Source organism: Plectropomus leopardus, chromosome 19, assembly GCF_026936395.1.
Source record: "Plectropomus leopardus strain MGB_pleo_1.0 chromosome 19, ASM2693639v1, whole genome shotgun sequence".
Classification (NCBI taxonomy): Eukaryota; Metazoa; Chordata; class Actinopteri; order Perciformes; family Serranidae; genus Plectropomus; species Plectropomus leopardus.
The window spans coordinates 8,092,357-8,115,998 of NC_142194.1; the positions used below are offsets into that span (position 1 = coordinate 8,092,357).

Below are 23,642 nucleotides of genomic sequence, written 5' to 3' on the forward strand. Positions count from 1 at the left end.
TGCACAGGGGCGCCTGTTGGCTCAGTGGAAAGAGCAGCGCTCCGTATACAGAGGTTATGTCCTCGCCGCAGCAGTCGCGGGTTTGATTCCGACCTCGGCACTTTGCTGCATGTCGCCCCCTCTCTCTCCCCCTTTCACTCTTAAACTGTCCTGTCCATTAAAGGCAATAAAAGCCCCCCCAAAAAAGATTAACAAATATATATATAAAGTGCACAGTATAATATTAATACCAATATTAGAAAAAATAATCTTAGTAATTATCGTAATTATCGTAAGAGCTATACTAAAACCTAAATAAAAACACTTCATAATCATAACAACAGAATCTAAAAATATGTCAGTAAGCTTTCGGTGCCATTGATAGAAATAGAGTCACTGGCGGTTCGGTTGGGATACCAACCCAAAGCGTCTGTATTTGACAGAGTTACCGACAGATTTATGCATGATTTATTGATCAAAACAAATTAGTTTTTTCCCCTCAGAATATTACTTCATATATTCAACCTCTTGACCTCTGACAATTTATCAAATGCAACATCCCAAAAAATGTAAAATCATTTTCACTGAACTGTTGGCCTCTTTGCTGATGCAACCTGCACTGCATGCACTGATAAAAGAGTTCACAGTTGGGAGTAAAAACCGACTAACATGTCACACTTTCAGGTGTCTTTTGATTGCTACACAGTCTACCACATTTATCCAGAATTAACAACATCATTGTGTACATAATAAAATATTGTACATAATAAAATATTAAACCCTCTAATGCATGAATTATGACAACCACAGTCAGAATGTTTTTTCTTTATTTCTTTTGTTTTGTTGTTTTTTATTCCTCTTAAAGCATGAAAAAATTATACTTTTTTAGAAAACTTTTTCAAGGACATTTTCATGTCCCCGCAAAGGGATGACATGCTTTTGAGTTTTTAACTTAAGAAATATGTATTTAATAAAAATGATGTATTATGTAAAGGCTAAAAAAAAATATATCTTTTAAAATGCTGTGGTGAACTAGTGTGTTCACATACTTTAACAAATTCTAACACTACAATAAAAATATGTTGAACCTTGCACCTGACTCCTCAGCCTTTCTCCTTTCTCCTTCTACTCCTCCTTCTTTCCCCCTCCTCCTCCCTCAGTCAACTGATCTTCTGAATCTTCAGCACCACCTATCTCACCCACTCAACTGGATGTTTTTGCTGCAAAAACTGGAGGTTACCATCCGATAATAAAAATCAATTGATTTACAGCCCAAAAAGTTACTACAGAAGAAGTATTTTCAAGAACAATAAAGTTGCAGAGATAATATTAATTGTATTTTAAATATAGCCAGCAATGCATGACGTCAAATTGTAGTGGACAGAAAATCGAAATTTTCTCCCAACAAAAAATCTGTATTTTTAACAAAAGTATTTCTAAATAATTGTTACTTGCCACCTAATTTTATTTACCTGAAAGGGTGTTCCTCAAATGAAAGATTTAAAAGATATTCATTAGCTGCCCTCGAGCTGCTAATTGACACATGAAGCAAAAAAAGCTCTTTTTCCGAGGGTAAAATCTTCGGGTCTACTGGCTCATAAGGCACGTGCACTAGAGACTTACGGCGACTGAGAGAGCCCAAGCAGGTAACTTCCACCTGCAGAGCGACTAACTTAAGGTTTAGGCCTTCGCTGGCTTGAATGGTGATCATAAAAAAAGCTAATCTTGCTGCTCTTTTAGACTTTCCAAACGTTATCAAACTAGATGTCTTATATCCAGATAGTGAAACTGGTCGTTTTGCGGGAGGTTTTCATGCTCACAAAAGATTATTTACTGATTTACAGATGTAAGTCAATGGGGTTAAGTCTTTCTGGGCCAGCTGGCATCACGTGACCGACCCGGATGTTGTATTTCCACTTTTGGCCACTATGTCAAATTTGCATCAGAAGGTGGTGCACTTCTTGGGGGCTTGTTTCTGCTACAAAAAGATTTTAAAGATATTTATTAGCTTCTCCGTGTCTCTGGCCATCCTTTGGCCATCTTGGTTTTGAGATATTTGTATGGCATTTACAGCACTTGGCCAGTGGGTGGCAGTACAAGGGATGATGCACTTGGCGCTACTATGGTGGCTGATGTGCAACTTCATCATCAAAACCCTCTACAATGCATGAAAGGGTTGATGGACCACATGTTCAGCTGATGCAAGCTGTCAAAGTGCCACATTCCTCCTGGGACACACAACATACAGAAGGCAGCATTCAGTCATTTAACTACTTAGCTGGGATATGATGGGGTCCCTATGCTGAGTCCCCGGGGGGTGAAGAGAAAATGAGCAGAGAGGATCTAGTTGATGGGATGAGCATCACCACCAGAGAATTATCAACATGCCTTGAAACTTGTTTTATTTTTTTTACACAGCACCTACGAAGCTGATTTGATTGCATTAATTAGGGAGCTAGTATTAATGTAGTAGACGGCCTTCCTCTCATCAACCTGCGGCAGGCGCGGCGCTCTGACAGCTGCATGAAACATCAGGATTCTCTAGAGCCTCATTTATGCAGACTTGAGATCAGTCCACGAAATCCCAGTGTGAAAACTTAGTCTGCAGCAATGATTTCATTTCCTGATGCTGGTTTCTACCTGATACTGGAAATTCTAATTAATGCTTGACTTTAAGAGATAACTGTAGTTAGCTCTGATGACTGGAAGGTATTTTCAGTGGTGTAACAACTAATCTTTTAATTGAGTAAAAGTTGCAATACCACAGTGTAGAAATATTCTTTACATGTAATTTACTTTACAATCATACTAAATCATTTAGCAGCTAAAGAGCTGATTTTTCCCTCAGGAGTTGGTGGAGACCAAAAGAATGAGAGTATTTATTAGATTTAAGATTCATTAGATCATCAGGAATCCCATTTGGATGCTAAAATCTCTTGTCAACAAGAAACCAGTATTGTGCATGTTTACGTTTCACAAGATCAACTAGTTCAGTTAACACGGATTAAAATTAACAAGTTCATGTTTGTAGTTCACAATTTGAATTTCGAAAAGTCCCCAAAAATGAACTGGTTGTATGATACAACTCAACGTGTCTTTTTAAGTTTATTACCAATGTGGCTGTCGTTAAGACTTATTTTGTCAGACTGGGATGACACAATAAGAAAATATTACTTTAACCTTATCCTGGCCTGATATTGAATCTCTTTCTCCTAAAATGTTGTCAATAGAGTACTGCAGGGATGAACTTCATTTGTAGGCCAACACGGAAGGTAATATTGCCCTGGTTCCTGTGTCAAAAAAGGCTACAAGATTTTTCCATAGGATTTTAGATTATTGCAGATCATCATAACGGTTCATCAGGAACGCATTTTTCATCATTTTTGAAGCCTAAATTCATTTGCCAGAGGTAAATACGTAAGTTCCTTCAGATATTACTAAATTGTCCTGGGCTTGTGGACATATGGTTATTAAAATATAATTAATTGGGTAGAATATCAATATATTTCAGTTCACTTTGGATTAATGTAACTCCACTTAATAAAGCACCTCAATCTCGTTTGAAGTCATCATTTCAACAGTTACATTAACTGTTATGTGTATGACAGCAAACACACCACAGAGACACTCTGTCAGTGTCAACCAGCTCAACTGCTCCTCCCTAATTTTCCTCTTTTCATCCCTCCATTTCTGCTCCACAGGAATAGAGAGCAGCTCTCACAAGTCTGTGTACACACACATGCCCCAACACACGCACAGGCACAGCTAATAAACCTCTCCACATACACATTAAACCCACAATATGAAAAACCCCAGAGCTTATTATGAAACATATCACATAACATCTGCCACATACATTCATCATAATTAGAGGTTTTAACTGCTAACATCTCAGCCCCGTCTCTCTGTGGGGTCCTGCTCTCGCACATAAAGACCTGACAGCTTTACAGGAAATCGTTGCAGGCCGGACGTATCAGTCGAGATGAGTGACGTTGACGGGACGGGGGCACTTCGAGATCGGCTTGGCCCCCTGCCAATCAAACGTAAAGCAATCGAACTCTCTGTGACACCCAATCCCAATCTCACATGCTCCCTGAAACATACATGAAGGGATGCATTCATTCACACGTTCACACACATATTGTGTGTCAGTAGCTCCCACCATTTTTTGGCTTGTGTTCCTTTAACACAAATCACAGTCTTTCATCTCTTAATTAGTGTGTCAATGAGTTGTGAACATTTTTTTTGTTTTATTTGAAGCATTTTTAGGAACTTGAAGGTGTAAAAAAAAAAGAAAGTTAGACAAAAGTCATAAAAATAAATTGAATTTTGTGTGAGAGACATTTGTTTTTCTTTTAATATCCCATCACCCTGTCATATTGTGACCTCTAGGGGTGTTCTGAGCCCCATTTTGGCAGCCACTGGTCTACTGGTCTGTGTAACTATCCCTGCATTCATGTGGTGTCTGAATAATTCACGTGAATAACCCCTCAAGTCAATCAACAACCCAAAAAGTTGGCATAAATTTTGGTTCACAAGTTGATGCAATACATGCAGAAACACGATGGACGAAAGTAAATGTTTAGTTAATTTTTTTTGGCTTTTATTGCATAACATAGCTACGATGTGAAAAGGGGAGAGCGGGGAGAAAGAGGGGATGACATGCAGCAAAAGGCCGCAGATCGGAATCGAACCAGCGACGCAGCCTTTGTGCACAGGGCGCCTGCTCAGCCAGATGAGCTACTGGGTCACGTCATCTTGATAACGTTCATGTTGTTTTCACATTCTGACTTAAAACTCATGAACTCACCAAAATCAGAATAACAACTTCCCATCTCGGGAAATAGGACCCTCCGAGGAACACGTAAATGCAGCATGTGATGTTTAAACGTGATTCATTTCAGCTAAAGTGGTTTGCAGCCTCTGAAATAATTTCAGAAGCTTAGAAGGTTAAAGTAGCCAGTATTTAAAAAAAATGTTAGAACTGGACAAAAATCTGAAAATCCATCCTAATTATCACTTATAAACCACTAAAAATTTGTGGCGGTGTATTTTCTGTCGAGACTCTGCCCTCTGCCTGTATTGTCTTATTTCCTTCTTATTTTAGATATACGGACATATACGTTGTCTTGTCTTATGGACCTCTCTATGGAATGAGTTTTGAACTGAATTAAATCGAATTATGGGCGTGCAACCTGACTCTACTCAGGTGAGGTCGGAGTTTTATAAAAAACAAGACACCGAAAAAAAACATGAAAATATAGTAAGGAAAAATGCCAAATGAATTTCGCTGGCGAGCATTTTTACAAACAAAACCAACAATCCTGCAAAGTACACCTTAAATCATCTTATGACCCTTCAGGTTTTTCTTGTGAGCCCTGTGGGGGCCTCACACCCCATGTTGGAAACTGCTACTCTATGTTACTACTCACTTTGCAGCTGAAAGAAACATGATGCTGCAACATGATATATGTAAACCGGATCAAAAAAGCTTCTGTCACTAATGTGGAAAAATGAGACCGTCTGCGTGCAGCTCATGGGACGAATCAATGAGCATTACCAGATAACTGATACGACAGTAAAACACTGCAACTGTAACATCTATAATCCGTAAGTCATATTGAGTAATGCAGGTGTGGAAGGATTGCGCACACAGACACACTTACACACACACACTCCACACAGGCAGCTAAACCTCTGTGTGAAAAATGCTAATATGTCTTCTTACAGTCGTTCCTGTTATAGTAACAACTGGATGTTCTGTTTCTGTCAGCAGCAGATGGGAGCTTTCTCTCGAGGAAACTCTTCACTTATGAAAACTAAAAGTATGACTGCACGCATGCTGTGTGTCATATTCCCCCTGAGCTTCGTCTTGTCGAATCTATTGCTCCATATCACACTTATAGATCAGTGCTTCCCAACTGGTGGGTCGCAGTCCAAAAGTGGGTCACAAATCCATTCTGCATGGACTGCAAATGACTTGCGACCATGTCCAGTTTGTGAAAAATACACACTTTATTTTGAAGTACAGTTAATTTCCAGCACAGAGCCTTTATTTTAAACTGTGGTTTCCTGCAGTAGAGTGAATAGAGTATTTTTTTTTTTTGCTGTTGTTTTTTGGAGAACAATAGCTACTTTATAGCCCTGTTCTTGGTTTTATTTGGCCTGTTAACGTGTTGTGCATTGCTCTGGTCTTGAAGCAATAATTAGAACTTCTTTTTTTGGAACATTGGAAATTTTAAAATCCAATGGTAATTTCTGTTTTTACAGTTTCTAGCTGTGATAAATTGTCATTTTGGCTATCTTTTTTTTTAATTGCCAAACATTTTTATTTAAACATTTAAAAATCACCAAAAAAAAATATTAATAAAAATCACCAAAATGTTTTAAAGAAAAAAAAGGCAAAAGTTTTGAAAAATTACCCAAAATTTTGAAGGAAAAAAACAATTGCCAAAAAATTTAATGAAAAACAAAAAAAAGAATCACATCCAGCCCGCAGGCTCAGTAAGCATGTTTTCTTTAAAACATTTTGGTGATTTTTTTTTCTCCACAGACATCCAGGATAAGTCCCCAATGTCCTCAAATCCTAGATACACCCCTGGTTTGAACTAATTTCACATTATTCCTGTAATATGTTTTATTTAATTGTGTTTTAAGCCCACGTGTTATTTACATTTTTACAAATACAATTGAATATGTGGTAATTTCTCTTATGTATGGACCTTGGACTAATGACTAAGGAAAAATCTGGCCCCAGTGGCTGGACCAGTTAGGAACCACAAGTATAGATAAATAGCTGAACATGAATCAGTGACAGACTTACCTTTGCTTTCTGCTGTCATCCAACTTGAGCTCCTGCTGCTCCATCGCTCCCCAGCTGCTCTCCTCCAAATGTGTCTCTCTATTTCCTTTTCACCTGGTTTTCACCTGCCTCCCTCAGCACCTGTAGGAGTACGCATTTAGACCAAGTCTCAGTGTGAGTGTGTGTGTGTTTGGCAGCTTTGGATGTCTGCACACTCCCCTGGAGGACTTGACAGCGAGCGTATGTTATTCCTCCCTAAAAAATCTCTTTTCCTTCACTTTCTTTCGCCCCCTTCTCTCACTTTTGTCTTTTTTTGTTAACAAGTGGTCATGGAGGTGAGGACAGGACATCAAAAACGGGAGAGGAAAGTGAGGGAAGAGAGGACGGGTGACGGCAGACGAGAGGTGCGGGAGCCCCTCAGAAGAGCAGCCTGCGTGTGTGTTTGTGTGCGTAAACCCGCTGTGTTTAGCTCTCTGTCTGTATCCCTCAGGCTCCCTGCTGGTCGGATGAGGAGAGGAGCGAAAGAGGGGGGAGGAAGAGTGATAAAATGTCTCTTCAGCGGAGGAGCACAAACGCCGGTAACACTTCAGCAGCAGTGGCGGCGGCGGTGACGCTTCCCCGCTGTCTCCTCCTTTCTCCCCCTCTCCACCTCCTCTGTCTCCTCTTCCCTCTCCCTGCTCTGGGGTAACGGGCACGACACATCCATGGGAAGTTAGAAAATCTCACACACGGATGAGGAAGGGTCCTGTGTGCACCTCTGCATCTTTGGAGCAAAAGTTTGTCCCTCCTCTGGTCCAGTTATCAGCCCCTTATGGTACTCCGCAGCAAGGGATCCCCCCTGGTGATGACGAGCCTCCTCGGGTCCTGTGTGATCAAAAAGGGTGAAGGGAGGACAAGATTTTTTGCGCCTTTTTTCCCATATGGATGCGAGGTGATCCAGATGTTTGGTGGGAGCGTCGGGAGAGAACGGCGGGACAGATGGCAGGTCTGCGGGGTTGGGGCCGGCTGTGCACTAGCAGGTCCTCATCCTGTTGCACTGATTTGTTTTTTTTTCTCCTCTCTTTCCACCAGAGTTTCTCTCTCTGCCTCACCGTTGCGCCACCGCTCATCTGCCGGTGCTGTCACACCAGTAATCCTGCTTTCCATTTCCTCTTTAACTCCATCTTTTCTTTATCTCTTTCTATCTCCTCTCACTCCATCACAGGAGAGGCTGCATGTGAGTCCTGATGATAATGGTGTGAGGATTTAGCCTGCCTCCCTTCCTCTCCTCCCTCTCGCTCACTTCGGCGCAACCCCTCCTCCTCTCCCAGCCCACTTTTGCTCCCGTTTTCTCAGTATTATTCACCTTCATCCTGTCACGTATCCAGCCTTCTTCTCCTTAAATCACCTCACTGTATTGCTTTGCTGTTTCATTCCCCGTCTCTGCCTTTTTTCCCCCGCTTTCACTATCAACAGGTCCAAAATGAATCCCATTAATAGCATTTTTCCAGTCTGGACCCCTCGGGCTATGTCCATTGTTTATCAGTGTGAATGCATTTTCACAAAGTCAATAGCTCAACAAGCATCTCATTTACCTTGGAGTATTGACAGAAAACACACAATCCAGTAGCCTAACAAAGAGACAGAGCAAATATTGCAATTATTTTGGTGAAAACAATTAGACCATTAACCCTCTGAAACCTAAGCTTGATTTCTTTAAAAACATGGGAAGGCAGCAATGAGCAAAAAGCGCAAGAAAATTACCTGAAAATTAGTTTAAAAAAAAAAAAAAAGTAAAAATGTATAAAAATTCTGCAACATAATTTTAAATATGTATTTATGATCATTATGAAAATTATTTTCCCTAGATTTTTTGTCTTTTTTCCCTGGGCATTTTTCCATACCTTTTTTAAAATCAATTTCATGATGCACTTCCTGGAACATTTCCTACCAAGTTTCTCATTGCCTTTTTTCCCTTTTTTTTGAATAAGAAATCAAACCAATTTGCTCAAGGTTCAACGGTTTGAATACTCATGAAAAGTATCTGAAAGCAGCACAAGAAAAGTGATGTCGCTCCAGGTTTCAAAGGGTAAAAGAGGAATTTCCACCAATTTTACACATGAAGTTTAGCCAGGGTTCCTACAGCTTACTGCAAGTTTGATTTAATAGTTTTTAAGGTTTCTTAATGTCACTCAGGATGAAATTTAAGACCAATTTTACAATAAACAAAACTGATAAAAAAAACATCAAATTGCCCAAATGTTTATTGTGTCATAAAACATGGTCCAGAAAAAAAAGTTACATCTGGTTAAAACCGGTATTTACACTAATTTGTTGGGGAGTTTTTTGGCCAATTTTGCGTGTCTTACCTAGCATGTAAGATCCCACTTCACGACAAGTTTAACTCTTTGAAACCTGGATGGACATTACTTTTCTTGTGCTACCTTCAGACGCCTTTTACAAGTATTTAAAACTTTGAACCTCGAGAAAATGGGTTTGATTTCTTTTTGAAAGTATGGGACAAAAGGCAATTAGTAACTTGGCAAAAAATGGCCTGCAAATTGCAAAATTTAATAGATTTAGAATTCTTTTTTAAGCATGGGGAAAAACTATATTTATAATTATCATAATTACATATTAAAATTAATTATTTCCTTGTTTGTTTTACCCAATTTTCATTTTTTTTATGACTAAACTCTTGCTAATTTTTGGTTAGTTGCTCATTGCCTTCTTGATATGTTTTTGAAAGAAATCAAGCCATTTTCCTCAGGTTTCAATGGGCTAAGAATGACCAAAGTTTTTCAGATATGTCCAATTATTTTGAGATTTTACAATGTAAAGTCAGAAAATATAACCATTCACAAAATCCCTCTCCCCATGTCTTGCATTTTAAAGACTTGAAATACTAATTTAAGTCATTTCAATAGCCTACAAACTAAGGCCTTGTTTTTATATTATTAATTCAATACATTTTAAGACTTTTTAAGGAACTGCATGAACCCTATTAGCTTACAAATAACAAGGAGTGTTCAGACAGAACAAAAAGCAATTTTCTGTGTGTGTTATGTGCATGCTGAGACTGTTTATAAAGTCTGTATTTGCTCAAGCAATGTACCAACTGTTCAGACATTTGCTATGGCTAGCGAGCAACATGAGCACCGTGTGTGTGTGTGTGTGTGTGTGAGACACAATTCAGCCTCTGACAGATCTCAAAAACTCACAAGGAAGTTGAAAACAAATTGTAAAATGTTACTTACTTAAGTTACACCCGCCTAGCAAAGCGCTTGTTTGAATCCTCCATTAGCTTTGAGTGCAGTCATGCCACTTCTCAGTTAGCTTAAGTCATATTTCGCTAATTTTCAAATAGCTAAGTGTCATAACACGGTGGGGAGTGCCTGTAAATGAACTATGGTAAACTTACCTTCATATTACCAGCACCCATACCTCCGTGCTCGGTGTTTTTAGCTCCAGCGAACCCTTCGCGAGCGAAGCCCCTCCCCTAGAAACCACTGTCCAATTCTACGTTAGCAACCGTAACTATGCCCGGGAGGCGGGAACCTTTCAGCTTAAGCTAATATGCTGAAGTGCTGTGCATTTGGTACCTGCGAGTCTGACATCCGAAACCGAAAAAGTTTGGAGGGGGGTGTCGTATTTGTCGCCTTCCCAAAGCCGAAGACCCAAGAGGAAAGATATCGGATATGTATAAAACAGTATGGACGACCACATGAACGGCTGAATTCATCAAAAATAATTAAAAACGCCTTTGTTTGTTCCCAGGTAAGACGCTAACTAGCGTTAGCTAACGCTAGCTTTGTGTGCTAAGTTAGATAACGTTAGCAAACAAAGACGGCAGAATATTAATACTATTATTAGGTTACTATAATGCCTATTTTAGCCTAACATGTTTTCAGAAACACATATTAGTGCACTTTTTAACTCTGTGGATTTTTAAACAGGAAGTGGGCGTTGTATTGCTTCCTGTATTGTAAAAACAAGTTGTTGGGTTTTTTTTTAGCTCAAATACAAAAACTAATGTTGCATTCATGTGATGTGGGATGGTTTCCCACAGTTGGTAAGTTGTTCTTCCGACTTCATTGTGTAAATGTGTTTTGAGGTCATAAAGTAGGGAAATTTTGGATGCTACAAAGAAGCTTGGTTGCATTAGATTGTTTCCAGTTTATTTATATTTTTATTTTTTATTTTCTTTATATATTTTACACAGGCCTATTATAGATTATATTTTTATATCTCATAACTCTACATGGACAGCAGTCAACAATTATACTATATTACACTTTATATGTGATAAAAAATTGATATTTAATATGTGAATCAATTTGAAAAAAAGTTTATTACCATTGACCAAGCACTGACTTTGCTCACCATGTTTATGCATTTATGCATAAAAATGGCATATCAACACGCCACGTCAACACAACACGCTTTATAGTTAAAAGTTTGCTTGCTAGTTACAGGGAATAGTTGCATATACTAAAATATGCAGCTACTAAAAGTAAATGATAGCTACTAGGAAAAAAAATACATGTGTAATTTTTTACTGTCAATTCTTGACACTGTTTCCATGCATTTCCGCTGCTCTGAAACATAACAACTCTGCATCTCTGGTATCATAAAAAATTTCCCAATTTCCCACTCATAATTAAGACTTTGAAGGGCCGTTCAAGTGCTCTTAACTTGTTAATATGGTAAATTTGATATTTTCAAGGAGCACATGCAGGCAGCATAAGCAATGTTGATCAAACAGGAACCAAGTTCTATTATGCTATGTTATGTTATGTTCTATGTTGTCTATTTCTTTCCTTAAATGTTTTAAGAAACATTTATTAGCTTACTGAGCTGTAATTCCATGTTTTTTGTTACTACAAGGTTGCAATATAGTTTCCTCTGGGCCAAGCTCACATTGCATTAGCCATTGGGGGGTGCAGTGCATTTTGGTAGTTGGAGGTTTTCTACCTCTTGAGCAAAAGCAAATGCCGCAGTCCCTTTTTTGCTGTTTTCTCTGGTCTTATCATAAATTTCAAAACTATTTCCTACTGTTTAGACAGTTCAGTACATATGAAACATGCAGTTGTAACATATTTGTGGTTTAAAGAAATGTAGAATGCCAACATTTTCTTTTGGTGACTAACGTCCCCTAGCAGTATTCTACGTGTCATATGGGTGAAAAAGCTTTCGTCAACATTTTATGGCCTAAGTGAAGTCAAAGCTTTTAGAGTATAGAGTTTAATACAAAATTTACATTGCTGACGCTTGAAATTTTTGGGCTTCGATGTAACATCTCTGGTCTTTATCTGCTCTTGAATGTACTGTAGCGAGCAATAGCGATCCCAGCATGCCATTCAACAGTGTCTACATAACATATAAGTCACGCAGATCTCAAAAGCTTGCACTCAATATTGCACTTCCTTGGGACCTCAGCTATACAACCGCCAAGTGAGAAGTCGATCAGATAAACGGTTGTCAAGAAAACTGAAGGACGGAGACTCCTTCCATTTGAGTGAGATTATCGACAGGGCAAACACACAAGCCAGTGAAACCAAAGAGACAAAGCAAATATGACAATGAACCTGGAAGTGCTCCATCCATACAAATGTGTCTCTCAGCATTGTCCGCTGTCTGTCTCATTCACGGATCAAAGTGCTTCATTGTGGAGGCAATCATCTGCCTGAGAGGGAGCTGAAAAGCAGGAGGGTAAATTTAAAAAAAAAACCTCCAACGTAATTCTCACTCCTTTCGTTCTGCGGAGAGAAAACACATTTTTAAGTAATGTTGACTGGAATCGTGTTGACATGCATAAGTGTGTGTCTGTGTGTTGAGAGGAGAAAGTCATGCTGAGTGTGAGAGAGAGAGGAACTGTCTGCCTGCCTCTCACTTTTTTCCCTCTCTTCATGGCTTACTTCTGACAGTAATTTCACGAAGGAGAGACAAACAATTTCTCTTTGCTCTCCTCCCCTCTTTCACTCACACTGTCGGACAGGCGTTTCATACTTTTAAAGAGCGCTGTCTCTCGCAGGTTACCATCACTCCTAATAAAAGCTGTTTTCTTCTTTTGCTCACTAGGCAGCTCGGTCAGGTGACAGGCCTTTTAACACAGCGCTATAAATACAGACGAGTGTTAAAATAGAGCGTTCGAGATGTGAGACGTGTGACTGAGGCGTCTATATCTGTATGGGATGTGTGTAGTAGATACAATGTTACCTCGGATGAATGGAGTCAGACAATAGAGGACAGATGTTTCAAAGGATAGTCTCTTGCTCTCTCTCAGCAGCTGGACCGTGCGTAAAGCAGCCAGCTGAGAACATATGTTCTCCGGCCAGCGGCCCGATCACATCCACAGATTAACTCAGACTGATTCAGAGAGAAATAACATTATGTTTGCGGGGAAAAGCTTCCTGGCAAATAAGTAATCCTACAATTTTGAGTGTGGTCAAGGAGGATTTATGCTATATATGTCTTGGGAGATGTGGATCTGTTGAGAAATACTGTGTGCTGATGATATGACATTGGTTCTTCTGAGATTGTCAGCAAATCCGCCTTATGTGCAGCTCATGCAGGGAACAACGGCAGCTCTACATGTAACATACACAATGCAAAGAATCAGTATATCAGAGGTTGTCACGTGTAGACATTAAACAACAGAAAATTTACAGTTTTGATGATCAATTATTTAAAATTTTAGCCAAAATGTCAAGCATTTGAAGCTTCTCAAATGTGATAATTTGTTGATTTGCCTGTGCTATCGCTTTGTCGCTTAAATCACTGAATGCAACAGGCTTATATTTGGGACCGGCATCTAAACTATATGAGACAGGTTTTTAATTCCTTTCATACAAAACTGTTGCATGGCATAGATGGAAAAGCATGCATGCATTTAAACTTCTCTTTTGCTTTTCCTTTGTTCACTGTGGCAGTGTAGTATTACTGTCTTCTCTGGTGCTCATGAACTTAATGATGAATTGTGGAGAATCTTACCAAGCTAACAATCTGCATAGCATATCCATATTGACAAAAGTTTAAGTTCAGTATTTGTATGCGTGATCTAAGCAACTAACTAAAGTTATCTCCAGCAGGTAGCCAACAAACTTGTTTTATACATCCTATCCTAGAATTTCTATAAAAATTAACTGCATGACAACTAGACCAGACTTTGAATTGAGACAGTTGTTTATCTGTAAAAATGTGTAGCCACACCAGGCTAGTAAAAAGGACTGGGCTTTTATTTGAAAGTTTTGCAGCATTTGGGTTTTGGGACGTTGGCTGAACAAAAGAGACAATCTGAAGATGTCATCTTGGCAGAAGTAGGATACTTAAGTCACACTAACTGACTCAAGTCATGTGACTCCAGTTCCAAACTTTGAGGTCTTGTCACTTGCTTGACTAACTGAAAGAAGACTTGACTTTGATTTCATGACTTGAGACTCGACTAGACTTGAAACAGATGACTCAAAGACTTAATTATTTTGATAAAATATTTGTATTTTTCTACACATTGAGAGGTTACATTTCTTTTTAAAACATGGTTGGGTGATTTGTTGTGCAACGTGTGCAAACGTGGCAACTTAATAGGATGTGGCACACCAGCAGAGGCCAATACATGAGGCAATTATCATGGAGGGGGCTAATCCAGAGATGATAAAAATTGGGGTGTTAGGATGACGTTGTTGATGACTTTAGTATGAAGAGAACTACGGTATCACTAACATGACCACTACAGCATCCAAATTCATCTTACATGAATGTGTCAAAGCTTATGTTTGCACCACAACATTAGTATGTTATTTGAATTTAATTGTGACTTGCTTCCCCTCAACAGTGACTTGACTCGTCTTGCTTGACTTTTTGCAGCGCCTCCACTAAACATGCTTGATTCACACCACAGCAACTTAGGACCTACTTTAGACTTGAAGATTAAGACTTGAGACTTGCCCGTGGCTTGCATATATGTGCCTTACTCCTGCCTCTGCATCTTAAAATCTGGGAAATTGTGATTGGCATTTTTTTTCCAATTTTATAATATTTTGCAATTGTCCTCTTTCCAGGAGAAAACAATAGGTAGTGTCTACAAATGACACAACAACAATTTTAATTTACTTACTCTGTAGCCATTTAATTGATTTAACAAGTAGCTAATAGTACAGATTATAAGATTGTAAAAATAATCTTTATCTGCAGCTCTAATCATTTGTAAAACACATGGGCAAAAGCTTCAGCACCACGGACAGCGCTTCACAACAGGTCATTTTAAAGGCATTTGAACAAAAAACTGATGCTGTTGTTTTCCTCAGGAGGAAAATCTCCAAATACTCTGCTCTCATTCGCCTCTGCCAGTGTGGCCAATGCTTCGTTGCGCTCCGCAAGTATCTCTGCCGCTTAGCTTTTAATCAGCCCCACCTCCACCCAGCATCCACCTGTACACTCTGACTCTTCTAGGGAGAAGATGTCTGCTATCATCACTCCCCAGTCTCTCTCTCTCTCTCTCTCTCTCTTTCTTTCTTTCTCTTTATGTAGGCTGCAGGGAGCAATGAGGTCATAGCCAACATGCCCGACATTAATAATATGCTGTGCTGTGTTCTCATATCAATAAACTTTTTTGACTGTACATTATATACAGACAGAAATAACCTCACTTATTAAGTTCAACTGAAAGTGTGGAAACTAATGAGTTTTTCATAATAAAAGATTGTAACTGTAAACCTAGTGAAGTTGGTAATCATGCATCATCTCTGAAGTAAAGGATTAAAACCAAAAATAAAAGAAGAAACAAGTAAAAGAGGTGTTGACATAACAAAACAGCATAACATTTACTTAAGGTTAGATAAAAATATGCTTTTTAAAAGAATTTTAAAGAAGTCACTAACTGACTTGGCAAGGCTGAAAAGGAAATGCTATAATACCCTGACTGCTAAAGCCTGGTTCCTCTTGGGCTTTAAGCCGCAGAGGCTCTAACTGACAGACAACCAGTAAAGACAGGCAATGATACAGATAATATGATCCATCTATGAGATAGATAAAAGCCTCGCAGGGATGAAATGTCTTTGATAGTATGGAGTGCAGCGAGTTAGAATAGTCTGTGATTAAAAGCTAAAAAGATAAAAGAGGAGAAAACCTTCTGAAGTGCAGCCTAAGAATGAAACCCCTAATTTTAGAGATGTTCTACAGCTAAAAGAAGACTGAACAAGCATCAGGACAGGACAAATAAAACACAGCTCCAAGCTGAGAACGACAAAACACTTAACCATCGAGACTGTAGCTGACGTTTTTAGTCATAATGGTGGTAAAATTGAAAGAGGAGGACCTGTTATGCTCATTTTAGGTTCATACTTGTATTTAGATTTTCTTCTAGAACATATTAACATGCTTTAATGGTCAAAAAACACTTTTTCCTGAAACTGTCAGTGTTAGAACACCTGAATTTACCCTCTGTTTTAGACCCTCCATTATAGCACCTGTCTCTTTGCTTAGTCCATTTGCCAGCCTATAGAGCCCGTTTGTGAAGCCAGAAATGTTGAGTACTCCAAAGTTTTACGTTATATATACAGTATATACATAGTATGGGTCCCAACATTAGGAAATTGCCGGATGCTAACTTGCATATGTGGGGCAATTTGCATAATGTACATCATTTGCATTAACTTGCATATTTTCAAAATGTATGTTTTAAACCAGACATCTGCATATTTTAATTGAATTTGGGCTGATTTTGAATTAATTTTATTCTGAGGACGTTCTGAGAAATTCAACATGTAATATCCAAGAAACAACAAGCTAGTACTTATTTCAGTTACCTGTCAGTAACAAGATAACAGCTGCAATTACTTTTTGGCAAATTGAAAATTTCATTTTATTTGTTGCATTGGTCATTTTGAGGCAGAAACAACCTTTCAGTAGCAAGATAGGAGCTGCAATCACTTTTTTTAATTTTAAAGCTATTTACGCTGGTAAAAAGGACAAATGAGCTAAAGTCTGTCAAATATAATCACCATAAATGAAATCATGTAATTTTGATGCAGAAACAACCTTCCAATAATAGGTAACAGCTGCAATCAGTTTTTGGCAGGGTTGTATGTGTTGTGTATGTGTCTTTAAAGGTATTTCAACAGCTAAAAGGAGGTAAAAAGGACCGGAGTGGTTATAATCTCGGGCACAGAGCAGGTGGTTTAATGCAGGCTCATAAGGATAAAAGCAGATAATACCTTTATTTTTACATTACTCATCTGTAAAGTATGATAGACTACTTTCCAAATGTAAACAAGATTTTAAATATATTAAACACATACAAACAATGCAAACAACAATATTGTCTATAATCACGTAAATGTTATGCCTGTCACCTTGTATGGTAGCAGGCCAGCCATTGGGAATTTGGGCAAGAGGACAAATTTTACCAATGTGATTCCCTCATCCACCCCCATTGCGGGGGGTGTTAAAAATATTATCTGATTATCTGAAGCACCTCACCTGTTTTACATTACCCTCTTACCCTCTCCCCTCACCAAAATTTAGCGCAAATTTGCAGCATCATTAAGCTCCCTTCCTGACATCATAGCATGACGTGGTTGGTACCAATGCATGCTGTCATCTAGTTTAATGTGATATCTGGGTCTTCTGGATAGCTTTAAAACTGAACCCACGACAGCAGGTTTTATTTGCCAACTGAAGTGTTACATCACTTGTTGGAAAACCCGCTGATTTAACACTAAAAAGCACCCGATTTTGGTGGCACAATCACCGCTGAAAATGCTGCAGATGTTTTACTAAACAGCATGATCGCTGCAAATAATACAACCGATGTCTCTCTACAGACATCTGCTTTTGGTTGCAAAATCACAAAAGGAAATGCTAGTGATGTGTTGCGAAAAAACAGCCATCCACCATTCTCTCCGCCCTTCTATATATGCAATCTGAATTACGTCACTTTCGAAACATTGATGATGCACAAGAAATGTACAAATGGAATATATCAGTGGTAGCAATGCCAAAATTTCTCCCTAGCATCTACGCTGGTGAATCACTGCTCAAGAAGATGTTTAAATCTTGAAGTCAGGTCGACACTGACGTTACGGGCTGTCTGGGATACAATCAGACATGGCTCTGCGTGGTGTTTGTGTGTGTGTGTGTAGCTGTGCACACTGGTGCGGACAGATGTTTAAACAGGCAATCATCACTCAATGAGTAAACAGGTCTGAAGATTGGACTAACGTGTGTCTGACTGTGGAGGTGAATACAGAGAGTGAGGATGAAAAGACAAAAGGAAGAAGACAGAAGGGAGAGTAAATAAACTCCATCAGCTTGTGTTAGAAAGCAGCCATCAGGGCTGAATGCAGATTTGTGATTAGCCCACATTTGTGGTATTTTTATCACCCGATGCAACTCTTTGATCACAGCATTGTGTCAGAGCTGGAAGACTCATCCTGAGGGACTTTTTACCCGAAGTGCAGGTTAAAATACCAACTCCTCAGGGCTTTGCTGGCTGATCTAGTTGGCCACCGCCGGCCCGCACGCCTTTCCCAGCCCTCGGTCAGTTTGTCTGTCTGCATCTTCATCTCCATCCCTCCTCCTCCTTCTAAAGACACACTTTGAAAACAAAAATAGCTCAAGAACAGAGAGACATGAGAAGTGTCAGATCCATAAATAAATTGGTTCTTTGTGCACCTTGTTTGAGACTGGCTGACATTTTAAAGCCTGCCAGGTATTAATACCATTTCTCATGAGACAAAGATTGTATGCGTGAGTGTGCATAAGTCTCTGTGTGTGTATGTATGTGTGTATGTGCGCGCGCATATGTGTACAATGCATGTGCATGTCTGTGCATATTTTGGTGCGCTTGGTTGTGTGTGTGTGACGGGGTAGAGAAAGTGTTTGGTTGGTTTGTTATTCATGTGAAACTTCCCCCTCCGGCAAAGCTGACAGAGATTTTACTGTTTTATTTTGGCTGAAATTCACCCGTCATCCTGACATGGTCATAACCAAACAGACCTTTTTATACAGAATACATTTGGACTTTTAACAGCAGGACAAGCATAGGTATACGTGATGAATTACTGATGTCTGAATATCAGTTAACTGATATGATTTTAGATTCCTGGTACGTCGCACATTCTTCTTCACTGGCTCTCTCAGCTGAACAGACAATAATACTCCGTTTACACATAAAAATTATGTCAATTTTAATACCTCCATGCATCCTTTAAATACAGCCAATAGATAATGCAGAAAGTCATAATAATGTACCTTTTGATGGGGGCATTGTCATAGCCTGTGAGGTCATTAAATGCATTGCAACATGTTGACAGAGAACTCTTTTCACAATTCCTCCAATTCGATCCATTATGCTGTATTTTAAATGTTTTTGTCATCTTCTACGGTCGTATCATGCTTGAACTATGCTACAATCCCCGATAGATACTGCTTCTTTTCCGTAAGTTTTTAGAAAAGTGCAGATAAAATGAACACGGAGTATGGACAGGATGCTCCATCCATCTCAGTATGCATATCTATCATTGAGCATTTTTGAGCCTTAAGGGCTATATTTATTATCTGTAAAAAATTGTGGGACAAGAATTTGGTTTCAAAAATGTTCTGGTGTCTGTCCGTAGTCCGAGTAACATTGACCAACCACGTTTGATTGACTGTAAACAGTCTGTGTGGAGAGATGGATCACATTGGCCAAAATGCAGTCTCAGAATCGGCAGGCTATTGTTTTACAACGAGATGACTTTTTATCAGCTTTATTAGAATTTATCTGCATTCATTTGCAAAATGAATGCAGGAAATCATCAAAATGTCTGCTTTTAAAAAATGGTCAGTTGTCTTGTCTGTTTCTCAAATTTCAAAATTAAATGAACTTCAAGTTACATTTTATATTGATTGATTGATGGATTGATTGATTTGTTTATTTAAGTGTCATGCAATTGTACCCAGCCCACATGGGCTTATATTACACTGACGATTACAATACAAAAAGGATACAATGATAGTCACGTAGCCCTTTCTAACACGTCCACAGAACAAAATATAAATTATACAAGGAGCATTTCATTATATACAAACCAATAATAGACAATTATACCAGATGCAGTGTTTTCTGGCGTAATTTCCATGCATTTTCAATGAATCTATAATTAACAACAATTTTGAGATAATCTCGATATAACAAATGCACTTAAAAATACTCAAACAAATTAATAAAGTGAAATACAGATTGTCATATATATTTCGTTCAAATGTTGGTATTTCGCCCCTCCCTTCAGCAGCCCTACGTAGCAACAACACTCCACCACTGACCTAAATAAACCACAGAAGTCGCCTCTAAGACAATCAAATCAATGGGATTTATCAACATAAGACATGCAAACAAGGCAATAAAATCTAAAGTTTAGAGGCAACGACCAGCTGTTCTCATGTCAGAGGCCTCTCTCTGAGCACCTCCTCCCCAGACCAGGTGCACCTCGGTGAGCGTGCACCTCGTTAGGAAATGCAGCGCACCTGAGCAGAGCTTAAGGAAAGGGGAAAGGGACAGCAAAACAGAGAGCATACAACTGTGACTGGGGTGATTTTTTGGCAGGGTAATTATTAAATTGATTATTAGCAATGAAGAGATTGTGAAAAAAAGTTGCTGATTCATTGAGTATGCCAAATTTACAAAACAGAGGTAATGTATGACTTGGATCTTAGGAGGCAATGATTCTCACAGCTCATCATTGCAACAGGAGAACAGCTTGTAGTATAGTTTGGTGAGTACTGGCCCAGGCAATATTGCAATTACTTATGAAAGGAAAAATTATAGAAAAATAAAGATTGAGGGAGACTTTTGTGTTTAGGAGGGGAACATGTTCTTGAATATATAATAATGAAGCCTTGACAGTTGATCCTAAAATCAAAAATGCATACTGGGGAAAAAGTGAAGCACTTTAATGTTCGCTCATTCGTTAGTTTGCATCACATCGAGTCAGGATGAGGTGTAACAATACATGTAAATATGAGTTTTAATAAGCAGCTTCTACAAACAACATTTAAGGTTGTTTTTTGGGGGATGGACAGTTTCTAAATACTGTTTATGTAGAGTGATGACATCATACTGCTTTAACAGTAATACTGTGTGTGTGTGTGTGTGTGTGTGTGTGTGTGTGTGTGTGTGTGTGTGTGTGTGTGTGTGTGTGTGTGTGTGTGTGTGTGTGTGTGTGTGTGGTTAGACATGCTGACAGGTTTATGAGTCCAATCAGCAGAATATGGCTCTGATAACCATCCTGCATGTCCTGCAGGTACGAGCAGAAGAGAAGAAGACTTAAAGGAGGTCAAGAGGGTGCGAAAGAGGTTAAAGGCTAACACAGAGGGAGGCAGCTAAGGAGCTTTGAAGAGGAGGCCATAAAAGATGACCTAAATATAGTCGAAGTTTCAAGGTAATTTCTCCCCTTCCTCTTCAGCGCCACTCGCCCTCTCTCCTTGGTTGATTTTACGAGGTGTGGGGGTCACTGGTAATTATCTGCTCTTGTCAAACCTAGGAGGCTCAGCAAGACACCAGGTCACCTGTGATTCTGATTGAGGTCCTGGACAATCACACACACACATACACACGCACACAGATACACACATGCATACGAAGGGATGCAGCAGCAGGCGAATGTGCGGCGTTTCATTACGCTTCTGATTTGGTCATTCATCATGTCACAGCGAGGTCAACGCAGCGGCAGACACATGTTTATGTCTGCAGAGACTATGTGTGTGCCTGCAGGTGTGTGTGTGTAGATGTGTGTGTTTGTGTTGGCATGAAAGGGCGCTTTGTTTTCCTGTTTATCCTGGTCTGGTTCCTCATTCTCACCAGACAAAGAGGAAGTGGATCCATAATTGTCAGACTAAAATCAAAGAGGGGCAGGTGGGGAACATTTCTACTTTATCCTTCAGAAAATGTTAAACTCATTTGCCTTAGTAGCATATAATATAATAAGTTTTACATTTAGAGTGTAATGAGTCCAATATTTTGCTCAGAGGGTGGTTGAGACCAAATTAGAGTTAAAAGAGGAGTAAATATTGGACTTAACATAAATCGTGTGGTCTAAAATACAAATCCAGGGCTTTGTTCCCATTTCTGCTGGATGTGTACATAGTTTTTAACATACTAGCAACTTACATGAGGCAATAACATGTTCACACCAACACTATTCACCTGGTTAGCTCTTTAGGAAATTGTTGCAGCACCTTAAAAAACCCTGAATTGTTTACTTCTTCAGACCACCTCGCCAGGAGGAGAGCAGGGCAAACTGTTCTTATTCTAACTCATCAAATACTGCCGCTCGCTCAGTGATTTCTGTGTCAGACACCAATGAAAAAAGCCATTCTTTTCACGGCAGTATGATACACTGTCAGTTTATAACACTGCAGGACAACAACGTAACTTAAGGAGCTGGGAAGTCCATATTGGGCAGGAGAGGTGGATGTATCAGTCAGGCCCTTGTGCGTTTCTTGCATAAGGAAATAACTGCAAATACAAGATGTTTTACCAACATTTTGCTTTCATTTTTAAAAAGACTATGCATATATGAAACTCTACATTTCCTGTGAAAAAAGGAAGTGTATTTTGAAAGTATGTTATTTTGTGAGTTTTAGAGGTGCTTGTAGGCGAGTTAGGCTAGCAGTTTTCCTCCACCTCCAGTGCTTACGCTAGGCTAAGTGCCTCCAGACTTTAGCTGCAAGACAATGATATCAATGGGAAAGTGTATTTCCCATTATGTTTGATTGTTGGTTGGACATTGCGAGCTTTTTAGTGCAATTAAGTTAATAGAATTTGGTATTTTTTAATGTTTTGTCTTCAATTTCTCACTTAAAAGACTCATGTCTTTTCTACTGTGCACATGCAGGCCAATAATTCCTGCCAAATGTAAGTTATAAATAAAAAAGTCAAAGGCAGAAACAGATAATGGACAAAATGTACAAATCCTACCGTGCTGTGAGACAGAAAAACACTTATTTCAGCTTTAAAACCTTGCTATGTATTTATATGTTTTGAAAAGCTTATTCAGGTGTAACGGCAAACACCAAGGGCTTCATTAAAAGAGTCCAACACGCAAACATATTTTAATATATGCACACCTCGGATGAATGTTAAATGTGTTGCATAAATTCCCTCCGCCTCACTAAGCTAATGTATGAATGGACTGAGTGTGGACGTCCCTGTGAGGGTATTGTGAGATAGCGATCGGACAGCTCTGCTCAGAGACACCAAAAACACACAGACAGATCAAAGCTGCGCTCCGGCCTCAGTGCAGTAACCTCACTGATGGCACAAATGATGTTGACTGCTTTTTTATGTAATCTGTAATCTATTTGGACAGCAGATTGTAGTATGATCCTGTTCACCTTTGTTTATGTGGTAATTAAGTATCAGCATATTCACCATAAATACCCCCAAGGCCTTGCTATAGGCTCTGTTTATTAATTTTTCACATAATGTAAATAATATGAGAAACATTTGTGTAAAAATTTTTCCAAAAGATTTTCTTTTACTATTCCAGGTTTCAGTGAAGTGATGCATCTGAGTCTTTGATTCCTATCCAGCAGCTTGCATTACATTATGAAAATGTTGCCTTGATCACATTGCCATTGTTGTATCGCCACCTAGTGGAAAATCACTGCCATCACCACTAACTGAGGCTGGAGAGAAATATTTTTGCACATTGGAGACAATAATTAAGTTAAACAGAAAATCATTTTAAGGGTCAATCCACCAAAATTTACTTAAGAAAGTTTGTTTGTTAATCAAGCAAGTTTAACAGACTGATTAAAGGACAAATGTCTTTGTCCCAGACCCATACTGATTCTGTTTTTAGTATGTTCAATATTAGGAAAGTGACAAAAATGAAGTATA

At 39.0% G+C, this 23,642-nt stretch overlaps 1 protein-coding gene and 1 long non-coding RNA gene across 4 annotated transcripts in view; one reads left to right on the forward strand and one right to left on the reverse strand.

Moving 5' to 3' along the window:
- The window catches only part of LOC121958842 (glutamate receptor ionotropic, NMDA 2C-like), a 71,392-nt gene extending 61,093 nt beyond the window's left edge, over nucleotides 1-10,299 (reverse strand). The window contains exons 1-2 of one of the 3 annotated variants that reach the window (XM_088070198.1): nucleotides 10,182-10,299; nucleotides 6,803-6,922 (exon numbers count right to left, since the gene is read on the reverse strand). The gene's annotated coding sequence lies outside the window, so the exon portion shown is untranslated. The other 2 variants (XM_088070199.1, XM_088070197.1) reach the window with 2 other exon arrangements.
- Nucleotides 10,300-10,343: 44 nt separating this feature from the next.
- On the forward strand, nucleotides 10,344-22,055 carry LOC148186299 (uncharacterized). Its single transcript, XR_015775013.1, has 3 exons — nucleotides 10,344-10,537; nucleotides 21,043-21,180; nucleotides 21,283-22,055. It is a non-coding gene; the product is annotated as an uncharacterized LOC148186299 (long non-coding RNA).
- The last annotated feature ends 1,587 nt before the right edge of the window (nucleotides 22,056-23,642 follow it).